Here is a 17,676-nt window from a genome sequence, read left to right as displayed (position 1 = left end):
GACCACCGCCTCTCTCGTTTCTCTCCTTCCTCCAAACCCATATTCTCTCCAGTATAAACAAAGGCTGTGTCAGCTACACACTTGTCCTCTTCCTGGTGCTGCTGCGAGGAAAAGAGTACATTCACAGAGCTCCTGCACCATACATGGGCTACTTCCTGTGTTAATCCTCAGCCCAGAGTGCAATTTTACTACTACAGTCTACACTGCTCGCAAGAGTTTTCTGAGCTTGGCTCAGGGCAAAGGAAAACCACAGAATGAAAAGCTATCCTCTAAAAACTCGGTTCTCACCTGCCATGTGGCCTGTTCCCCATCAGGGCATGATCCAACATGAGGAAACACCTGGCTCTAACACAAAGCAGGCAATGAGAGGAGCCCATTTTATAGCCATCCTCCTGCTGATATAGATACGTACCTTACCTGAGTTGCAGGGGCAACACTGGATCTAAAGAGAAGATGCTGACCAAATTATACCTCATTTAAGCGGCAATTTCTTTTATTTCTATCAAATGCATACGGTTTCTATGTTCTAACAGTCAGTATCCGTTTTGAGTCTCACCCTTACCTCAGGCTGACTTCCTATATGTGGTCAGGGTGTGTTTTGTTGTACTGCTTCACACAACAATGCTCTCTCTTGCTATTTGTTACAACCTGAGTAAAACCAAAAAGTCAAATGTTCCGCCCTGCTAGAAAAAGAGAAGAAAATTAAACCTAACAGACATACAGATAAACAGTGGATAGAAGGGATGTTTTAAACTCACGTCATGACCATAAAAATGCATAATGCTTTCTTCTGTTAACATTGGGTCTCACCAGAACATCACCAATAGCTGCATAAACTAGCCCGGGCCCCTATCTTCATTCATTAAACAGTAGGGAAAATGAATGCCATGGTGACCAGACGAGGCAAATGACGTCACAAAGCCGAGGTCACCAGTCTGTCACGGTCGTCTAGCCCTGTGTCAGCCCCATGGGACCTGCCCCACCCCCTTCAGCCTAGACCAAATCTCTGCTCTGTGGCACTGAACGTCAGAATGAAAACCAAACAGTCGCAGAGGGCTCCGTGTCCAATATGTAAACGCCGCGGCACTGTCGCTGTCATGAGACATCAGCTGCTGCCACTGGGCGCAACAACAGCGGTTAGAGCATAGCTTGCCACAGAGGTGGGAGCATCGGGACCAGCAGACAAGAACTGCCATTAAACTGGATAAATATACATTTCTGGTTGTTGTGTTGGTATAGGAGTGTCAGGGAGAGAAAGAGTGTATGTGTCCTCTTCCTTCGGCTAAACACACACACACACACACACACACACAGTGTACATCTCTAGTTTTCGGTGTTGCTGTGTGGGAGTCTGCTTCTCTCTAATCAATTTATTATGAGGCACCGGGGTCCTTATGTTTGTTCATTTAACAGAGGGAAAATGAGAAGGAGAATTTGTTTTAGGTACAGTAAGACCCAGAGAGGAAACCACACGTGTTTAGGGAGGAGGAGAGCAGCAGAGGAGAAGAAGGGTGGCAAAGGCACACGAGACAGAGACACCCTGCAGAATAATGTAGAGGTGTAATACTGTGGCTTTGAGAAAATGTTGGTTTAATTGCAGTTTGGTGCAATATTTAATGTGGTCTCTATAACACCTGGCATATATGGATTACATTCGGGACAGTGTCAATTATAAGTCAGCCAATCAGAAATCTTTCATAAATCCACTGACATGCTCACTGCAACAGCAAGATGCTTATTTGACGAGATGAGATGGGATGGCGAGAGACGCACATGCAGTATATCTTCTTTTTAATTACAATGTCTGCAGAGGTGGGACTCTGCTATAAACAATCATCAGTTCAATCAAACGCAATACCACCAACACTATGCATTATAATAATACATTCTCAAACTGAAAAAAATGAAACGATCATGCACAGTATTTGTATCATTATTGCTAGCAGCAAAACTGAAAGAAAATGTAAAATAATAAAGCAGTGCTTGGCTAAAGAACCGAGGCATCTACTCTGTGCCGCTCATTCAGCAGATATCACAGACTTCAACGTTCGATTTGATAATGACTATCAGGTGGTGGTGGTGGCGGTCAGATCGGCCTAGATATTTACTGGCATTCACAGAGGCAAACACACACTCAGAGTATTAAAAAAAACTGAATATCATTACTACTCTGCTGAATGTTAAGCTCCAATAAATACTTAAAATCATTTTCATAGCTCATTAAAAATATAAAATGTGTGTATATTTGAATGTGCTTTTCGAGAGCAGTTAGCAATTTTTCCCTTTAATAGGTCCTTCACAACCTACATTCTAATATTATATATTCTGATCATATGTATTTTGCGTTTGCCTGCAAAGCACCAACACAGGTCAAAATAAACTAAAACACTCTCCAGGAGCTTAGTATGTGACTTCCATGCAATTTCCAAACAACAAAGGAAATAAAGAATATTTACACGAGTAAATAATAAAAGGCTAGTTATGCATGAGTAATGAACAAAGAAAGAAAATAGCAATGTACAGTATATATGTGCACATACTGTACATTGTACACAGACACATGCCCATGTGTTTTTAGAAAAAAGGAAAATATAGCTGCAAAAGCTGGAAGAGAGCTGACATCAGAGGATTACGGAGGCTACAGCACTTAGAGGCCATTTTATTGCTTTGCTGTGGTCAAGTGAGGTGCACCGAGCTCAATTCCACCACAACAATGGCAAAGAGGGCCGCAGAGACAAAAGAGGGCTATCCCTGCTTCTTAACCCCTTCACTGCTGGCAGATCAGTCGCCTGGGGTACTGAGCGAACAACACTGGGCCACCTCAGGAGAAGCAAGGGGAATGACAAACAGCAAGTCGCAACTTATGTACCTGCTGTATGACAACAGCTCACACACACACACACACACACACACACACACACTTTTAGTTACTTACACAGTAAAAACGATACATGCACACAAAGCACATGAGAATCTATCAATGGGCAGATGGAGTCAGCTGCTTTTCGTGACCAGGAAGAAGCAGTCGGCAGCTTTACCTCAGCCCTGTCTTCTGAAATACACTGCAGCCGGCTCTCTATGTTTTTCCATCTCTTCCCCTCCCTCTTCTTCTCTCTCTCCCTCTCTCTCTCTCTCTCTCTCCTCCACTGGGAACATGGACGGGCTACTACACATTTGCAAGTGAATTACACTTTTTATTGAGATTTTTGTTTTGTGTGTGTGTGTGTGTGTGTGTGTGTGTGTGTGTGAGAGGGAAAGGCTGCTCCTGCCATCGCTCTTTTCTTTTCTTCTCTCTATAATCCTGCGGAGGATAATCTGTGAGGTACACAGAGAGGAAGTGCCATAGACCTGCTGGGGTCCAGCACATCCAAGCAGTGCATTCCTACAGCCCAGCTATCAGACACACGTATAAACATATACAGCCTAAAACCCTCTCAGTCGCACATTACTACCGTTTGTTGCAAAGTGGAGTGGACGCAGAGCACACAGAGAAGTGACATTTAAATCTGAATGACCTGAATCTGAAACCAAAGCTTTAACCAAGAAACAGAAATAAAATATCATCATTCTTGGAAAAAGTCAAACGAGAAACACTGCACACATGCAATTCTAAAAATCAGAAAATGTGCAGTCAAACGCTATCAATTCTGTTTATATATGCGTCTGTCTGTCCCACTGTTAATACAAAGCATGTCTTGGGAGTAGCAGAGGAGAATGAGTAGCATGGAGAAAAAGAGCTATAAAGTCTATGGCAGTATAATGTTCATATCACAGTCACATAGCTCTTTATCTGGCCTTTCAAACAAGGCCAAGCCCAACGACCGTCAGAAAAGCGCAGAAGCTAATAGCTTGATTATACAAACACACAGTGTATTTGGGACTTATACAAGCAGTGATGTTGCATCATCATGTGACCTGGCTGTAGATCAGTGACGAGGAAAATGACACAGATCGCCTGGCTGCATTCAAACATGTCTTCTTTTATACAAAATGTAATTTATTATATAATTACATTTTTTTAATAATTTACATTTAACCTCTGTGTATGTTTTTTTTTAATTGTATTTGAACTATACATATTTCATGTCAAAATATGCAATACAATAAATAATATGGAACATGAAGTGATGCATTGTCAATATTTCAAACCTGTCTCTCTCTCTCTCTCTCTCTCTCTCTCTCTCTCTCTCTCTCTCTCTCTCTCACACACACACACCCGCACAGACACAGTCACACACACTCTTACATTTCAGTTACACAATGCAGATTTCACAGACACAGATAAACAATGTGAGGGCATTTATCACTCCACGGAGCACAGTAACATAGACGAAGAGGAAGAGGATGACAAAGAAATAGGGGAGGATAAAAAGACGGCGTGTGTTTCGTCAGAGTCACAGGCCAGAGGGGCCCATGTATTGTTCCAGGGCTCAGTGTGGGGAGAGAAAGGCGACCTGGGCCGCCTCTGTCTAAGCGTCCTCCATGTTTTATGCATTCTGTCCTTTGTGATGATAAGCGCCAGTGCGGAGGGTGGAATGCTGGCCTCCAGGGTCCAAGAGAAGGGTGGGCATATTGGGGGCTGAGGGGCAGCTCAGTTAAATTTTGCAGCCCTTGGAGTGGTCCCTGTCATCCCTGCCTTGCCTGCGTGTACGCATATGTAGCCTATACAGACACGAAACCGTTGTTGCTCCCATCCCTGAACACTAGAGCTAGCTGCTGCTGCCCATAGGATATATACACAGTCAGTCGTAGCCGCTATGCTACACAAACACACACACACACACACACACGCACACACACACACATCTTTTACGATACTGACAGCGCTGGACAGGCATGCATCACATAGGTCCCTCTACTCACAGTCGATATACAGCGACCCAGAAATAAAACAGTCTAAACCACTGTTACAACCCAGCCATCTAACAAACAGCCTTGTTTGCTACAAAACTGATATTGTACGTTTATTAAAGACACAATATTGAGATTCTAGTCAAGGATGTAGATCCACACACAAAATACAACCCCCCTTCCATGACTATAACAGCATTTATTTATTGTTAGAAATAGAATACAAATTTGTATCACATAATTTTGTGCTCCATTCTATGGCAGCTTCTGAATTTTCTGCACTGAAGGAGAGATAATAGATCGAAATAGAAGCCACATGATGCTTTTAAACATATTACTGAACAGAATTTTTTATTTTTTCTCGTATCTCTATTCCCTGTGTGAGTGCAAGATAATCAGAGCAACGTTGCATTATCATAACATAGGTCTGCTCTTATTTGTCTGAATTTGAACACTGGATTCGATTTTTGGAAACAGCTCAAAATTAACAATAAAAAAGAATGACTATAAAAACAAAAGTGTATCATAACAGGGCCTTAACCTGGCACATTCAAAATAAATTTCCACGATGCCAATGTACTGTACACATAAATCAGAATGCATCTGTGCACACACATGTCGAAACACAAGCGCATCTTCACAGTCATAAATATAGTCCACCACAATGATTTAACCAAGATTGTTAACACGATAACATATTGTGAAAGCGCAAACCACAAAAATCTGCGCCACCTTGACTTCAAAAAGATAAAAGGATGACATTGAAGAAGAAGAAAAGCTCAAAAGAAGACAAGGATGGGGAATTTAAGAGGAAAGAGGTGCTTTCTGTGGATAAAAAAACAGCCCTTTTGGACACTCAGGACCGCTGGGATTAAGGATCGTGTACAGCATTCATGCACGCCACAAGCATGCATACACACACACACCTGAGCATGACAGTCGTCTCTTCCACTCTCCCTTCCCACTTTTTAGCTCACCCCTGTGCTGAGCCGAGATCCCGCCCCCCGCCTGCTCCTTTATGACAGCATGACATGTACACTGGCCTCGGTTGCAGGACAACTGGAAGAACTGTTCGCCGCCGCTGCTAGACCTTGCATATTCAAAAGCACACATCAGATTCAAAGCCATCGTCTGTGTCGACTACCTTCATCTACATATGTCCATACAGCTAATAGCTGACACTTGACATTCTTCTCTGATTTCAGTGAAGACATATCCACAAAAAGGTAGCGCTCCGTGTTTATAATGCTCTGCCTCTCATGAAGCAAACGGCATACAGTGAAAAAGTCATATTTAAACTGACTGATTTATGAAAATACAAAATAAATAATAATAATAACAATTTCTTAAAAATGTGCCATTCACACAAGACACAACATCATTCTATATCTTACTTATCAGAGCATATATAGGTGTATTTTTGTGTTCTGTGTGCAAAGACTTCCTCTGGCAAACAAATCTAAAGAGTGGAGCATCTCTTATGTATTGCCTCAGCCTATACTGGTGAACCCAAAGAGGGCTCTCTCCACCGATAACACGGCAGCGAGCTCCCCCACGGTGCCAGTGCCCGAGCACGGAAAGGTGGGAGTTAAGGAGGGAGACACATTGAGAATGAGATGAAGAGAGAGAGAGAGAGAGAGAGAGAAGGAGATGAGGCACAGTGAGAGGAGGAGAAGGGGTTATGACAGCCAGAGGCGCTGTCTCCCCTTTCTCTGTGTTACCCCCAAACCATGAAACAAGCCTATCCATGACGACTGCTCCTGCCTTTATCTCATTTCCCCGACTGGAAGCGCTATTCCTGTTCATACAGTCAAATGGCATCTGAAGACTCTGAACACACCTGTCATCAGCATATGGTAATAGAGGGGGACCAAGTGCAAACCGTGGACAACCGTTTTGTTGCTGTGCAGGATCAGTGGCAACTACAGCAAAGAACTGTGATCACATCACAGCATTACGACACCGAATATTTCCTTCATGATAGGGATAACAGCAACAACACACAGATTGCAGTTATCCCATATGCACTTGCATGATTAATCATAGAAATAGAATCATGTTCAACGACTATGCACGGCACCAACGTCACAAATAAACAAACCTGCCCTTTTGAATCATTTTGATCTTAACAGACAAAGGATTTTGTTATATGTCTAAAACAGTCAAATAACATGTTTGCAATTTAGAGTTTTTTATAATGGTTAAAAACACTTGCTTGGTGTCACAAAGATATATGAAGCAATTCCAAATAAATTAAAAAAAATTCTAATGAAATTAATTTGAATAATCAGATGTGTGAAATATCTGCATGAGAGTATTTTTCAATTATTCTGAACAGAGCAATATAGTTATTTGCTCTTTCCCTTCAGTAATGGTAAATAACCAAACTGTACTTAAATGTATTATTGATATAGATATTTAAATGTTTTTGTCGAAAAAAAAAAAAAAAGCTATAAAAAATAAATCTGAACATATTAACAAGACATGAAGAAATAACTCTGACCACAGGAATAGAGCTAAAAATAAAAATGGCCCAATTTCAATTATTTTTCAAAAATGCTGTCTTTGGTAAAATAATCACTCTGGTGGCACTTTAACAGCCCACAGTTCTCAAGACCGCAATACTTCCAATATCACAGCCAGGGATGAGCATGAGATAATATAGTTAGCTACACCGAACACAACGTCTGACAAACACATATTTGAAATAGAATACATAGAAATAATGCCAATGACATTCCTACACCGTTGCCAGGAACTGTTATAATTAAAAATAAATATGACGATGAGACAAGACAGAAAAATCAGACAGGTGAGATGACAGTAAACATTTCTGCTGTCTTTGTTTTGTAACAGAAGACGGAGAGAGAGGGAGGAGGAGGAAGAGGAGAGGAGTGTTGCTGTCAGACAGGGGAGGAAAGGAGATCACTCGAGTTCTGGCACAGCAGCCTATACCTGCCCCATCCACTACAACACCTTTGAGTTTCTAATAACTGGAATCGTAACACACACACACACTTTACTTTTGCGGACACACAAGAAACGGAACATAACTATATAACAATAATATAAAAAAAGGAAGGAGCTATATGAATATTATCACTGATTTAAATGAATCAGTCACTTCCCCCTCTTTTTCCCAGTGCTAATCTCTTTCCGTCTGCTCCCCTTCAGTCTGAAAGGTAGGAATCTGTTTATCTGACCTCTTCCCCTGATTCCTCCTCGATGGCCCATGGCTATCTGACCCCTCCACCCAACCCCCTCAACACTCCTACCCCCAGCCCTCTTCTCTTCTTTTTTTGCCTTTCTCTCCCTCCCTGACAGCCTTAACGTTTTGTTTTTATTAAACCTGTTACCAGTCTATTTTGTTTCTCCCATCCTAAACTAAAGCCAAAGTCGTAATCCTGCAGATGCTGACAACCACAAGTGCTTTGTGTGGCTCACAACACATACCAACAACTACCATCACCCTTTCCTCCCAGCTAGACCCCCACACTCCCCACCATCCATCGGCTGTTTGCGCGGGGGTTTCCTCTCTTTCCTTTTTATCTCTGCACTCACTCCATGACCCCTGTTCCCCCTGGTTCTGGCTGCCTGACCCCCCCCCCCCACCACACACACACACACACACTGCTTGTCACCCCCCTTCATGCCTCCCCAAACGGTACACATATCCTATCCTTGCCTCTGCTCGCTCGCCAAACCTCTTTTTTCCTCTTTCATTTCCCGTCTCTATGTAGCGAAAAATATCCCAGTCTGATTCTCGCAGCCTTTTTCTAACTGTTTATAGCTCCATCCCATCCGAAAGGGAGTTGCTATTTTTGATCATATTTAAAGGAGATATTCAGCTTGCAATTAAACCTGCACGTGCAGATAACAGTTGAATTTCCGTTTTCTTTATTTTTTTTCCCGATCAGATCCATTTTTGGCGAGGTTAATAACATTGTAGTCTCAGGCAGTAATACAAAAAATATATATATATATTCTGGAAAGGGCCCATTCAGTTGGGTCTCTGTGCAAGCCTGTTTGTATTTTCTTCCGAGAGTCCAGTCTATTCTATTTCGGGTCCGTGGAAGATATTTTGTATAGCTTAACTTAAAAAAAAAAAGAAGAAGAAATACATACGAATGTGAGCCGGCTAAGCGGCCACTAAATGCATGCAGTGACCTATATGTTGAGCCTGGACCACACTTTCAGTTTCCGGCAGTAACTTTGGAATGATTATGTCTGCTTAAGGTCAGACTAATAGGGCAATGTTTTGTTTTCATTCCGGTCAGCATTTGTCGGAGGAAAAAAAAAAACCCGTTCTCCTGAAAGTCAGATACGGTAGCCAAGTAGTTGGAGGCAGCAGATCCAGCCTGCCTATGTCTTCCCTGAACCACATGTCTGTTCTCTGGAACGGAGCTCTGACTCTCAGGCTGTCCGTGTAAAAGGTCCTGCTGATCCGCTCTTGTCATGAAGGAGACCCGGGGCTTCGTTTATCTCGAACACACCACATTCACGTAACACACACACGCTACACGAACCCGTTCGCGCACGCACGCACACTTACACACACACACACACACACACACACACACTCTCTTACATGCCGATCGATTTGCATGTGACTTCGTCAGGGAATGAGCGAGAATCGACTTAAAAACAACGCTTCAAAAGAGGCAAACAGCGATGAAAAATAAAAAAGGCAAGATGGACAAAGTGGGGTAAAGGGGAAAAGTGTAGCTAGAGGAACTAAGACAGGGCGGAGGGATTGCACATTTCTGAGAGAGACGTGTCGGAGAAGAACAAAATGTGTTTATCCAGAAGAGGATTTTATAAGCATACGACGGTGCAGAAACCCCCTGGATGTGGCAAGTGTCAAATCTGTCAAAATTAGAAAGCGAGAGACGTTCCCTTTCGCCGGACGCACACGGACCCACAGGCTGGACTTGGAGCTCCTTTTCTGGGCTGCGCTCATGTGGAGCTGCCGCTGCCCTTCGTCCGCTCAACACAGCCCCGTTTCTTATTGCATCTGTGCCTTAAAACACGTTTCTCGACACCAATAAACCCCGATACCTTTTCCCGATCCCAACGAAATGCACATATTCGTTTTAAAACCGTATTTTTCTGCGGTCAACTGCTTGGAGAGGATCGCTGTCTTGCCCATTTCTTATCTTCCATTCATGAGGAGGAGAGGACGAACGCTGATGTAAACACAGGTAACGATACGAATAAAACCGAGAATAAACCACAGAACTTGCATGAAATGAACTTGTGATCGCTAGTCATTTCTCACAATGTGAGAATAGCCAGCTCCGCTACACGTAAAACTACGAACAGATAGGGAAAGAGATTCAGATAAGTCTACAGCGAAAAGAATAGGATCGTGGAAACACAGAAAGGAAAAGAGACAAACGCAAAGTTCAAACTTACAATTTCTCGCTGCCGCTTTGTGATCCTCGCTTTTTAATCCAGTATTGAGATGATTTAGCTAAAGATCCCATCAAGGCAGTCCCCTTTTGGTCAGTTTGCGCTTAGGGTGGTAAAAGAAAGATCATTGTTGTTGCGGAGTGTAAAAAACCGAAGTAGGTAGGCTACTATTAGTTGTTAAAGGCAATATAAAAATAATTTGGATGCAAAGCAGGCGATGAGTCTTGTGTTAGAGGGAGCGAGGAAGAGGTGAAAGTGAGATCTGATGATTGAAAAGAAAAAACTCTTTGGATCTTTATTCCTGCTAATTAGTTTCCTGCAAAAAATGGCTGTGATTAATTCAGTGCGCATGTGCTTCATTACACAGGCACGAAGGGAAGGGCTAATTAGCCGCCTTCTGGATCAATAAGATTCAGCAAAGGAGAGAGAGGGAGAGAGAGGGAGGGAGGGAGGGAGAAAGAGGGAGGGAGGGAGGGATGGATAGATACAAGTAGAAAAAAAAAGAGTAAAGTAATGATCAGGAATTGAAAATATGGAATTAAGAACAGCGGAAAGTAAGAGTTTGATGAGACGGAAGGCGGTGAAAGCTGGAGCAGGCAGCCGCAGCAGGCAAAGCCCGACGCTATAGCCATAGCTTTTCCTCCGCTCCTTTTGACACTTTTTCAGACGTTTTTCTCCCGGTTTTTGCTTTTTCTAAATCAAAGATATGCATTTACTCCGTCCACTAAAAGTACATAAGCGATCTCGCTTTATTTTATTCTGTCTCTTTCGACCTAAGTCTGTCATTTTAGTCGCGTCAAAGCTGCACACGGGGCTGTTTTCTGTAGTTACTTTACAGTCTCCGTTTGGACAACTTATTGAAATACATAACCGAGTTACGGGGACTGTGGTGACTAAACTGGAAACACGCAAGCCTACCCTTCAGCCTAGTAGCTTACACTTGTAAATATGTAAACAACTCCCGTGTTTGTAAACAACGAAAACAAACGCTTGCCGAAAAATGAAAGCACGTTCTACATGTATGTAAAAGTGTAGGCTACTGTATCAGCAACATATAGGCTGCCTCGGAGTCCTATTGTAATGAACAGAGCTCACTGTAAGTACAGTGGCACCTGGATATTATCAGAGCTGTCACTGTATTTGCGTTAGTTAATATATATATTTTTTTAAGCATGAAGATAAATAGTCATATTTGATCAGAGACTGAAGTTGACATTTATGCGTATCCAAATTTTAACTTTGACTAACGTGACGTGATTCAACCTGTATGCAGCATACAGTGAAACCCCAGTGTTTGTTTAAATTGCATCAAAATATGAATTTAACGATGGTAGGCTTAATAAGAGAAGACTAAAGACTGCTTTATTAAAGATTAGAGTGTTACTAAACTCACAAAATAGGTTGTGTGCATAGATTCATTTGAATAAAACTAACATTAAGAATCATAACTACGTTTTAAAAAGTGAAAATCGGCTTTCTGAAATATGCCATATGAAAGTACGACGGAGATGAAAGACGTAATACTTTTTGCTGTCAGCTCAAAATATCTGTTCAGATTCAGGATACGACTTTATAACACTTTTGCAAAATTGAATAAACTAATTATTTCAGTAGTTTTAGGGCATTCGCAGCACAGAGTTTGAAATATTATTCTAGTGAAATTTGCTTTGTGTTAGTAGTCTACAGTATGCAAAGCAAGTCCAGCTCTTTTTAGAAATACTTGTTGAAGCCCTATTGTATTCTATATGGGTGTGACAATTTATTTAAATTTTGCAGTATGTGTCACGGGTGTTTAGAAAATATAAATGGGTCTATAGTTCTTACCCTTGTACGTAGAACTGTGACACGCGGGGCTGATGGGGAAACAGGTTATCGTTATATCTATTACGAAACTGCTGGGGACACGCTGTCAATACATGTAGGCTCCCTTAAATAATAATAACACTATAAATGTGGGACAACGTGACAGAGTTGTATGAAGGCGTTTGGTCAGCTCCGGCCTGTTTGCATTCAATTTTCTACAGTTCTTCTGATATTATGACATGGAGCCCAGATGGTCAGTGCGTCATCTCCTTTTTGATGTTTCGTGATTAGGAATTTCTAAACGCCTTTATGATCAATACCAACGTAACAGTTGTTGCGGTTCTCTCGTTTTGTTTTTCCTAATAATCTCTCCGTAAAGCACTTCGCCTCTGCAACTGATGTCCTCTCGTTTCCTCCGAATGAAAAGACTGTATTGCAAAAAGCAACCTTTGAGTGTCTCAGTGCTCTTTGTTATGATAATTTTATTGTTGATTCTCTGAGGAAATGGACAATCCCTCACTCTCGGTACGCACACTTTCTGTGCAAACAGCTCCATATAGAGTCCCGGTCCACTGAATGCAAGTAGCAGCTCTTACTGATCACATAACGTGCTATGTTTATTGAAACAATACGGATTTGATAGTCTGCACCTATAGTGAATTCCGATACAGAGTTAATTGGTAACGGCACATATACTCGAATCCAAACAGTGTCCAAACATGCTATAGAGCTTAACGTGGCCATAATACAACAGTGCATAAGAGATAAGCCATAACTGGGTTAATAAAACGATAGATATTTTCTTTTTCAGACGTGTGTTGCATAGAAATGCATGGCACAGATAAATCGAATGCCAGTTTTTGTTTTACAAGATTGCACACAACTGATATGTTAATCGTGATGTTGTAGAGGGGAAGATGGTTGATGAAATGTTAGGCTATATTTTATATTTTCCAATGGCCTTTGACAAAGGTTAAAAAGGTTGTGAAACCCCAATGGGACGCGGCGTTTCCACAGATCCAACAGCATAGGCTATATCCCTTAGAAGAGCATATATGAAAAATCAAACTTATTATATTGTAGCCTATGACCAAGACCCAACTCTCTCTCTCTCTCTGCCTCTCTCTCTCTCTGTCTCTCTCTCCCTGCTGCTCGAATAGGCTGTGCTGTAACACGGCATTTCCTCAGCACTTGCCATCCATAAGCCCAGGCAGGCACCAATACCTGTTTTTAAGCACTGTAGCGTGTGCTGTGTGGCATTCTTCTCTCAGAAAAATAAATAAACAAGAAAACTGCATCGCCCCGTCGAGCAGCTCGCATTTTTGCAGTGTGAGAGGCAGACTGCAGGAATCTCGAGGATGTGTGCGTGTCTGCTCTCTCGGGAAGAAGAGATTGTAAAAATGAATAGGTTGAAAATAGCGTGCGAGAGGAGTTAAAGGGGCTACGAGATAATAAAAGAGTCGGGTGTAATTTGAGGCTTGTAGGAGGCAGCTTTGAGCCAGTCAGTCGCCTAAAGCATAACAATGCAAACTTCAGTTTACAAATTTATGCAAAGGCCTGATTGACATCACTCCATCAGTGGCCATATTGAGTATGGTGTAGGCCAAATCAAAAGAAGACCCGCCAGACAGAGGCCTTGATGCTTTCAGGGCCTATGCATCACTGGAAAGGGAGAAAGGGGGGAACTGACAGGGTCTGAAGCTTTTGTGTTACCAGCGTTCAATTGCGCCTCTCTGTGGGAAGGATAACTGTCCACGTGCCAGCCTCAATAGGCATACATCGATGAGTGGCATTGCAAATTCAACACAACCTGTGGCTATGACAGCCCGTGGATATGACAAAGAAAGGCAGAATAGCTTGAAATGCAAAATGCTGTGTCGTTGTGGGGCACATAAAAGCGCTTGACCATCACAGTGTAGCCTGTATGACAGAGGGCAGAGCCCCAGAATCGTTTCTAGCGGGACTCTGCCGGAGATTCCGCAGACCCATGCGCACTACTCGTCTACGTTTTTGTAGATATATAATATGTATTCCAAAGTCATTAAATTAAATTAAACTTTATATTATGTTATCTATATATGAGCTATTGTGTGTGTGTGTGTGTGTGTGTGTGTGTGTGTGTGTGTGTGTGTGCGCGCGGGCACGTGTGCACGCGTGTGTTCGGATGCATGCGCAATCCCAGACAAAGCACAAAAGGAAACAGAGGAAATGAGCAGGGGTGAAAGTATTTAAAGATAAAAGCTGCAATCGAGAAAAGTCCTATAACTTTATAAAGAGATAACGACTATTATATTCCGAAGGATTTGGGGATTTAAGATGCTTATAGGCTGCAATATTAACAAGGAGGGTGTCAGTCATATATTCAGGCTATGGTAAACAGAGATGAAAAGGGCATCAGACATTCTTTAGGACGCAATCTGGGTGAGATTATACTATGAAAATATTTCTAAATAAAAACACAGAGAAGGTGCACTGGAAGCTCGAAGTGGGACACAACAGACCAAACGCTGGACTTATTTTTTTAATGAAAAATAAATTGGTATTTTACTTTGGTGGTGAGGTTAATGAAAAGACGCCTTAAACTTGTGACATGCAGCGCCTGTTGGTTGGAATCTCAGCTGGACTGATAATAGTTTTAGGAGGGTTGTAGCCCAAGTTTCCTACGAGGGACTTAACTCACTATAGCCTATTTTTTGTTTGTGAAATAGAGACGATCCACATAAAACCATTTTTATAATTACTTCAATTAATAGCATATAAGTAGGCTACAGCAATTGGTATGTATAACTTGTTGGGGAAAAAACGTTCAATCTGAATTTTAAGAAAATATAATTTATGCTCTTATTATCCCATTAGTGGTTGTTTGTCTTTGTATGATCCTCGATTGAATCAAACTGCGCTGTACACCACTACATTGCACATATGAGAGGCTGGTGTCCGGCTCTCCGTGTTTCTGGGGTGGATAGGGCAGCGCAGCCAGGTGCAATGGGAGCGCCCTCTTATGTTCAGCCTGACCACTGGGATCAAGCAGCGCATCAACTCCTTTACAGGAGCCAAGCGCCTGCGGACCAGCTGGTCTTTGCCTTTCCGGCCAACATCATATATTAAACTGCCTCTCGTGTGAATGATGTAAATCCACATGGTCGAGTTGTTGCGGGGTCAAAACAGATGCAGACTAACCGAGACAGAGATCACAAACATTTCAGATAAACATTTCACCAAAACAGTCGGTGAAATAATGAATGACTCGTGCATACACTGACCGAAACTGCCATCATTTTTAAATGCTATTCGGTAGGGACGAGGAGGGAAACACAGATCAAACTTGAACTTGGCATAATTAGAAAAATGCAAACATCGGCACAGTTAATATCCAAATCTACACTCAGAAAAAAATACATTGTTAAATAAAAAAAGCGAACATTTTGTAAACATTTTTTTTTAGAGTTGTTACAATTTGTCTGTGACTTAGATGCAGCATGTTCTACCATCATGGCATCAAAGCATATGTCCCTGGTGAAAAGGAAACATGATTTTTGCAAACCACAACTTTTATGCATTTTATTTATTGGACTTTATTTGCTAAAGCACTATTTGAAAATATCCCAGTGCTGCATCCGCCTGTGGCCTCGTTGATTCCTATTTTCATCCTTATGTCATGTTTGGCAGAGAACGTTCTTGAGGTGGATAAAAGGTGGACATTTTTTGTGTGTAGCGTTCTGTATTAAACTGAAATACAACATGAATAATTGTATTTGCTGTTGTTCGTCATATGTATCAGTTATTCGTCATTCAAGTGGGTTTAACGCTATTAGACATGCAGAAATGTATCCATACAGTAAATAAGTGAATACAACTTGCACTGTTCATATTTGTGGATATTTTCTAAAGACGTTTTTAAAATGCTGTTATGTTAAACGCATGTGTGTTGATGTGATTTTTTAATTTCATTTCTATTTATTTATTTTTTGCTTGTTTTGTTTGTTTTTGTGTTGTTTATTTGTTCCAGATGTTCTGTATGTCTTATTATGTGAATGTTTTGGCTACTATTTTTCTATTTGTTCACTTAATGGCTGTTTATAACAATAGGCTACGTTTCAATTTATTTTTGGTTGACTCACAGTAAGTCCTCTTGAAATGAAAACAACAATATTAAAATGCTCCTGAAAAAAAATCTATGTATCATTTGCCCGTTTTTTATTTTTTATTTTTTTGACCTATTTTAACATTGCATCTTGAGATTCAAATATTTCGAACGAAAATATTAAATTGTTTTATACATGTTAATGTTGGATCGTATTCAAACTAGCAACACAGGAGCAAACCTGACATCATATTTCTGAATGCAAGTTGAAGTAAAAAACAGGACTTGTTTCCTGCTGCTGTTTGATTTTAGAGTTTAGAATAAATAAAAAAATGACGAGCGGCCGTCTGGTCAGTCTGCCTCATTTACATGAGAAACAAAAAGGCATATCAATTCCCCCCTCTCTCTCATCCATTTACTCGCCCTGCCAGTACTACCTTATTAATGATCCCTTGCATTATTAAAAAAACAACAGTTTGGACGTTTGGATTTGTCTGTCAATATGTGAACAATGTCGTGGAACATCCAAAATGTCCGATGCTCGCTGACTTTACTTGAATGTCCGGATCATTTCATTCTGACCGGTGCGATAAAGTCGAATAAAAGAGAACACCACCACCACCCTCCTCAAAAGAAAAAAAAAGGAGCGTGGCTTTCTCTTTCTGTCTCACTCCCTCCATCCCCAGTAAGTGTGTGTGCGTGTGTGTGTGTGGGTGTGTTTGTGTGCATGTAGGATGGTGTGTGTGTGTGTGTGTGTGTGTGTGAGAGAGAGAGAGCGAAAGAGAGAGAAGAGAGGGGTGGGGGGGTTGGGGGGTGTCACGGTGTCGCATCATATTTTAAACGAGTTAGAACATGAAGAAAAATATCAATTTTGACGTATTATTATGATTACACTATTATTACAAAAGTGCACAGGTACAAATGCTTCCCAAAACCAATGAAACAAAGACACAACAACAACAACACCAAACTGTACACGAGCCTGCCAAGCCTCAGTCCAGCCTCATCACACCTCACCACCTTCAAGTGTATAATACATTTTTGTAAGAAAATCATCATTTTTAATTTGTTTTCCCACAGTTATTGATAGTATCACATATTAGATCATGTAATTAAAAGGTTCTGTTTATATATGCCTTTTATTTTCACCTTTTTGTGTGTTTCAAATGAATATGCCTTAGCAGTTTGCCTACTGGTCGCCGTCAGATCTCAATATCTTACAAGTGCACCCAGGAATGGATTCCAAGCTCACGAGTGGCAAAGACAGTCAAATCAAATGGGCAAGAACACAAAATAAATATTGATAAAAACAACACATAAAAGCAAGTGTTAAAAATTCTGGAAATACAGTATTACAATTTATCAGCGGTTCACACCAAATTTCCTAATGAATATGTAATGTTGTTAATCCTTTTGAGGTGTACATCCTTAATAAAAAAAAAGAAATACGCACAGATCAGGCCTTCTGATAATGCATATATCTCAGGTCGGGGATACATGTGAATAATGGAGAAATCCTGAGAGCT

At 41.3% G+C, this 17,676-nt stretch overlaps 1 protein-coding gene across 5 annotated transcripts in view; it reads right to left on the bottom strand.

The window, feature by feature from the left end:
* Positions 1–17,676, bottom strand: part of zfhx3b (zinc finger homeobox 3b) — a 286,091-nt gene that overhangs the window by 124,724 nt on the left and 143,691 nt on the right. Inside the window, exon 1 of one of the 5 annotated variants that reach the window (XM_031846041.1) lies at positions 10,267–10,705. The exons of 3 other annotated variants lie outside the window; for them this stretch is intronic. The gene's annotated coding sequence lies outside the window, so the exon portion shown is untranslated. Of the gene's footprint in view, positions 1–10,266; positions 10,706–17,676 lie in introns of those variants that run through there. One more of the 5 variants, XM_031846037.1, reaches the window with a different exon arrangement.

This window comes from Anarrhichthys ocellatus, unplaced genomic scaffold, assembly GCF_004355925.1.
Source record: "Anarrhichthys ocellatus isolate YVR2014 unplaced genomic scaffold, GSC_Weel_1.0 scaffold6, whole genome shotgun sequence".
In the NCBI taxonomy this organism is placed as follows: domain Eukaryota; kingdom Metazoa; phylum Chordata; class Actinopteri; order Perciformes; family Anarhichadidae; genus Anarrhichthys; species Anarrhichthys ocellatus.
The sequence above is the reverse complement of the archived record's forward strand: the minus strand, read 5'-3'. Positions and strand labels throughout refer to the sequence as shown.